We start from the raw sequence: 7,001 nt of genomic DNA on the forward strand, positions 1-7,001 counted from the left end.
GATTGTTGGGGGTGGTCGTAGCTCTATCGTGAGGGAACTTGCATCCAGAGTTGAGACTGAACCATGTTACGAAAGCAGTCCGAGTGCCATCATCTGAGAGGCAATATATAATTAGAAAGGTTTCATGGTGTAGCTTGTCATCATCATGGCTTTATGTACCATGGTATCACACTATTCACCATGGCATTAGAGATGCTTATAAGAATTTTGAAATAGCAATCATCATGGCCCTACGTGCCATGGCATGAGAGATACTTTCTTCAAAATAAATAAAAACTGTAAAATAGTAATTATCATCATGTCTATACATACCATGGCATCAAACACGCTATTTAAGTGAGGAAATGCAAAATCTACAAAAGCTCAAAGACATTGACTAGTTAGAAGATAATGGCTTGGTAAATCTTTTCATCTATACATCGATGATTCACATGAAGACCATCACACACGTTAGTATACCATCATAAAATGATCATAAAATCATGTGAAGCATTTTATGACAAATCATGACGCGATCAATAGCATGTATCAAGAAATAAAGACATGGATGGAGAAAATAAAGACACAACATTTGGTATCACCTTGAACCATGGATGAATATGCATCATGTAACTTCACCCATGTCACCATGGACATCGACCTGTCACTGTAGATCTTGGTGAACCTTGTCATTTCACGGTACAAATGGTGATAGACACGGCATATGTCTTCTCAATAACTTCCTCCAAAGGTAGAGCAATAATGTAATCATCCTTGGTTTGGCCAAGGAGGAAAAAGGATGGTTTAGGGTTTAGGGTTCAGTTACCCTGCCAATTCATCATTGAATTTTCTTAGATATGGCTAATTGATGTCCTCTTTTATTGTATTCACCATCGATAATGTACCAACTATTTTCAACGTTGACGCCTGCATGACCTACTTGAGGTGTTGGTGTCACTCTTTGTTGGCTGAGAACGAGACCATTCCATACTCTAGGTCAAGAACATGAAGGTCATTGAAGCAGTTTGAATGAGAACTACCACCAATTACAAGTAGATAATGGCATGCTTGAACTATAGTTGTATGATGAGAATGAGGAGAAGGCAGTGTGCCTACTGCTTCGACATCATCCCACGTCATTTTTTCAAGGTCAATAATATTCAAATCATTAAGAAGCCGACATTTTGAATCTTCTTCGTGAAACATTAGAAGATTAGAGCCTAAGAATGTGTACATCAACCTATTGAGAGGAGCCTTACAAATTTGCTCACAGACGAGAGGAGAGACTTTGAGATGATTCTCTGTCTAGTGCTCGACATTGGGAAGAGGATGGGGTGTAGGAGGGCCTCTTTATTTTCCATGAGCTTATGGAGGTGATTAACATTTTGACGAATAGGTGTACGCCATGTGTGCAACAATGGTGGGTGTGTAAGAGTTGTGAAAGAATGCACTTTCTCCCCAAAAAAAGAAGTGAATAACTGTATGATTTTTGGACTTCCATAACTCCCACATATGATCTCTGATTTGAGCGGAGATCATAGATCTGCAATCTACGCGTCGACTTCTTTCCATATATATGCTACATGATATGGTTTTACTTGCTAGATTTTAAATTTCATTTTGGAGAAAAACTTTGAATGCAAATAAACTAACCATTTTGCATGTTTGAATTCAAAATATGTCCTTTGATTACTTTCTTAATACGAAAGGTTTGACTTCCTTTCTCGTAGACTCCATTCTTTGCCTAATGCATGGGATGATAATGAGAGAAGATTGGTCTGCACTCTATTGGAGATATTTGCTCACAGACGAGAGGGTGACCCTGCTCTTAGCGGGGACCTATTATCATTTTGAGTTCAAGAAAAGAAACAAGAAATCCGACTGATGGGGGAGGAAGAAAACCTTCAACCGTGTGAAGATGGGCGCACTTCGGGAAAAATCTGCATGCCTGGTGGTCTGAAATATGGATAAGTGATGATAGCATCCAAAATATACAATGTAGTCGGTGATCATGCTAGTCTCACAGACTAGAAATCTCTTGTTTGTGTTCGTGTCCGGACACCATAGCCCACCATAGGCAGATGCTCAAAAGCTTTTGTTAACTCGTTAGGAGATAAGTAGTCAGGTACAACAATTTACTTAGGATCTACAGAGAGCTCAAACTAATGCGTTGCAAGTTGACTATTGTTGGGCTGCTATGGCATGCACTATTTAAAGCCAAACTCGTAGAATATCACTATACTGACAACTCTTGATTTTGCAGAGAGCATCCATGATTGCGAGGCCTTTGGATTTGACCTGGCTTTCGTGGATCTCTATCTAGGGCTTCCACAACTCTAGGCAAATACTAGCAGCGTCTGTGACCTCCTACACCTTCGCTTTTTTCTCTTGCTTTGTCTGAATGGTTTATAGACAGACGCGGAATATTTTTTGTAATTGGATTATTGAGATTATTTGTTCCTACAACCGTTGATAAAACGCTGGTCATGCGTATTATTTTTACTTAAAATAGCATCAAACAAAGAATAAGATTCTATTTCGAACGTAGCCGATTAGGACCATGCGACCTCGCAAAAACATGCAGCCTTGCAGCCTCATACATGGTGGCTAAGATTTTCCGAGAAAACTACTAGCATCAAACTAAGAACAGAATAATGTTTTGAATGTAGAACTATGCTTTTCCCAGGAAACTGCAAGCACACGCTTGGATAGCTCATAGTAGTGATTGTCATCTACTTCTCACTCACCTCTTCTGCAAGTGTCTACAAAACTATTCTGTGCAAGTGTCTACAAAATTATTATGTGCAAGCGTCTACAAAAATATTCTTTTGAATGAAGCTACACAAGTAGAATCTCAATAGGGAACCTTCAACATCATCAAATTGCTAATACAAAGCTTATTGAATCTGACAAAGTCTAACCAAAATATTCAAAACAATTAATACAAGCAAAGACTTATTTTCTTGTTTCTCTGAGAAAGCATCTCCTCTTCATGGTCGGTGTATGCGCCAAAATCTCAATTGTGGCTATCTTGAAATTGACTCTAAACAAAAGGTTTGCAACTTCAACATTAGCAGTGCTAGATGTTTGCAACTTAAATCCCTCTTGATCATAAGAAACTATTCTACATACATGATTTCATTTTTGATCCTAGTCCTATAGTTATGTATTTTTAAGTCTATCTAAACAACGTGAATTTTTTATAGGTTGTCTGTTCCCATTATGTGAAACTTGAAATTATGTTGATGGGTGGATCAATAATTTAATACTTATGATGTTGAAGGAAGTGTGGTTGTGCTTGATGATCTTGATTGCCGCACAATTACTTTCATTTAAGGCCCGATATTTACTTGTTTGATAGAAGTTATTGTCGTTGAAAAGAGAAGAGGCTTCAAATTGGAGCGTTACTATATATCAAGTCGTACTCGTAAATTGTTTAGAAGTTTAGAGCTAGTTTTTTTGTTTTAACACAATATTTGTTGTTGATTTTCTTAAGTCTTTAGTAAATGGGATGTAAGTTTAAGTTGATTCTATTTTTAGAGCTACACCACAAGAAACTGCACACAACATGGCTGTCATACCTCAAACAAGGGCGGCTACGTTTGGAACAGAATTTTGTTCTTAGTTTGATGCTCGCAGTTGCCTGGGAAAAGAAGAGCCACCATGTATGAGGATGCAAGGCTCCATGTTTGTGAGAGGTCGTATGGTCCTAAGCGAGTGCGTTCGAAATAGAATCCTGTTCTTAGTTTGATGATCCTATTTTAAGCAAAAACATATGAAAAATATTTTTGTCACCTATGTTTTGATCTTTGGTGATTAGTAAATCATGCATCCACTTTAAGTGATGCATTGCTTTTGTACATAGTCTCTATGCTCTTTTGAAGATCCATGAGACCAGACAAGAATAGCTCAACACGATCCTTGTAGATCGATAGAACAAGGGATCAACAAACATGCAAATAATCACATCAAATATTCATGTTATGTTTGTAGTATACTTGCAAGATTGTACTTATGGATACCTTAATTTTTTTACACCCACTACTACAAGTTTCCTCTTTCATAAATTCTCCGTTATTCAATACCTATATATATCATGTTGCTGTTGATTGGTTCTTTCATGGTGCGTGATCTTGCATGCAATAGGTCTGAGCGTCAATCTTGTTCTTAATCATGATCTCAATAAGCTCATTAATTTCATTCTCAATGTCAATTGCCATCTGATTCTCATCATAACTTGTTGGAGCTATATATGGTGCACTCTACTCCTCTTGGTTTCACCTATACATATATATCTTGTCCTCAATGTCGATCAATCCACAATAACCTCCTTGTTTAAAGTACCAAACATATCACATTTCTTTTTCTTATTGTGACTCCATTTTCTTTCACCAGTTCATGACCGTAATTGTTACTGTTCACTTTCCTTGTATAATCTCATTTTCCATGCATCGTGAAATTAGTTTGGCAAGGTGAGAAGAGATGAGAGTTTTTTGTGCCACGGATGTTATTGCAACTTGTACCGCTTACACTAGGCTAGAAGCTTCTGGCTCATAGCGTTACCATGATCATATAGTGCAACCCCATTCATGCAACAGAGGAACATCAAGAACAAGCGGACATAGAGTTGGTGGGAAACTTTTCCAGAATATACGGACATAGAGACATGCAGTATCTGTAGGTAAATAAAGACATAACAAAGGGGCAAGCATATGCCATCATTGTTATTGTTAGTTAGTAGTACTCACAATCAACCACGATATAACAAAGCTAATTCGACCTTGTTTGTGATTCTAAATTTGAAGGTGGAAAAACCCTACAAAATATTCTAAAGAAGTTGTGTAAAAATCTTAGAATTTAGTCACTTTAGCTCTGTAATTTCTCATATGTAGGTTTGCCAAGCTTTTGGGAAAAATTATTTTTTGGATGTATTTTTGGTACGCAAGTAGTTCCCCTCCCATTTCAGAAAAAATAAAACTATTGCCTGTTAAGAACAAGAAATGAGCAAGTAGTAGAGGGTACAGGCTAGGGAAAACTCCAAAAGTGAAAGGAATCTTGGAAGATGCCCATGAACGTGGACGCGGTTGTGAGAATTGACAGGAACAATACTCAGGCCATCCGGTTGAGGGTAGTGAGGCATGTGGCACATCAGAGAATGCTGGAGGGGAAGCGAGGGGAGGCAATGGATGCTAGTCGAGGAAGGGGACAAATGGCGAGCAGTAGGGTAGGGGAGAAGCAAAACATTGTTTATATAGAGAGAGAGAATCGCACTGGAGGCAACCATCTGCGCATGGTTGAGTGGTTAGCAGTGAGATTTTGTTATTCTAGGTGAGGTTGTGAGATGGATTTGCACATATAAAAACAAGATTTTGTAGTCCAGTGCATGGAGCCTCAAACTTTGCCTGCAAAGGAGTCTCGATTCGAGGCAATATGAATTGAAAGCTACCAGTAGGTGTGTCGTACGAAATTATGTATATAAAGGTTGCTTTATGGCATTTTATTCATTCATTCGATCAGTAGCGGAGGAAAAAAGGTCTAGTCAATATGAATTATTGGAGGACAAGTCTTGGCATGAATAAGAAGGTTATGGTGAAGATGATGGTGGCACTAGCGCTTCATGTGTACGCAAGGCAGGCGGTGCTTCCAGCCCAGACACAGTCGATGCCGCTACGGGGTGCGTTTTATCTATTATTCTTTTGAATTTATGGCTGCAAGACTATTGACGCTGTTGCAATAATTATTTGTTAACGCTACGTACTGTGTCTAATTGCGTGGAATTTACGAGTATAGAGCCGCGCCTGGCCTGCATTGGTAAACTGCGCTTTATTCTTCCCGGTTGCAGGTAGGCCGATATGGATGACGGCCTTCCACCTGATCCCGCCACCAGGGCCTGGTGCCTGCCTCTCCCTGATACACCACGGGTGCAGCTGCAGTGCTTGAAGTTCTTCGTGTGCTCACCTAATCTGGATTGTGACCTCCCAGTCAAAAACCTGCATCCACTTACTGCCGTTGTCCCCACGGCCTCCTCCGCGGATGACCACCACCACCAACAACACTACTCCCATCCCCACCGGGCCCCTGATTCCAGTTCAGCACCAGTGCCCGCCAAAGTCGGACGTTTGCAGATCCTGTACATGCAACCCATTACCGCTCCCCTTTGTGCCGCCAAAGGCGGGGCTCATGCGGCTTTCTGCTTAGTCTTTACCATGCCAGTGCGTATGCCACAAACATCTATTGGCAGACACGTTAGCGACCGCAGGGCATTAACTGTGGCAAGATCGGGGGAGTTCACACCCACCTCGTTCCCGTTAATCCAAGTAATCTCTCTCTCTCTCTCTCTCTCTCTCTCTCTCTCTCTCTCTAGTCCCTCCCCTCATGCAGAGAACACGTTCGAACCTTGGATTTTGTGTGGGCTCGTATTTTCCCGATCTAGATACAAGTTTCCAGTTCTTTGCGCTTTCAAGTCCACTATTGAAGTTAGTCCTGATAAAAAAATACTTGATGCAGGTGAGGGTCTCTGCCTAATCTATTCCGGCACCACTGAAGAAGCACACAAACACTTGTGCGAAAACTCCACCCACGGCTGAGCTAGCTACTGTCAGTCACCATCACCCTTGTGACATCATCAACTAATTTTGTCACATTGAAGACTACATGCAATATATTATCTTCTTCATCTAATTCGAATACATTCGTTACTTTCTTTCGGACGAATATTTATTTGGTTTTCAGAGTATGGTCTGTCCCTAAACATTGATCCGTAACATGTGTTGAAAATACAAAAAGGAATGGATTTAGAGCTTGGACTAACATCTTGTTTTTTTTATAGAAATCATAAGCATATCTTGATAGCTTCTCACACATACTCGAATATAGGAAAAACATTTTCTTTTGATCTTATGAAATACAATCAATCATGCGATTGTAATCAATTTGAACTAGTACTATGCATATCAAATACTCCTATATCCTTGTCTCTTTTTATTAATACCAACCTTCACAAATAAACCTTATTCAAGGCA

General features: G+C 39.7%; 1 pseudogene; it reads left to right on the forward strand.

Annotated features, from left to right (window-relative positions):
* The first annotated feature begins 5,550 nt into the window (after positions 1 to 5,550).
* Positions 5,551 to 6,504, forward strand: LOC147432507 (uncharacterized; annotated as a pseudogene).
* Positions 6,505 to 7,001: the final 497 nt, after the last annotated feature.

This window comes from Adiantum capillus-veneris, chromosome 20 (assembly GCF_014529385.1).
Source record: "Adiantum capillus-veneris isolate H3 chromosome 20, ASM1452938v2, whole genome shotgun sequence".
Taxonomy (NCBI): domain Eukaryota; kingdom Viridiplantae; phylum Streptophyta; class Polypodiopsida; order Polypodiales; family Pteridaceae; genus Adiantum; species Adiantum capillus-veneris.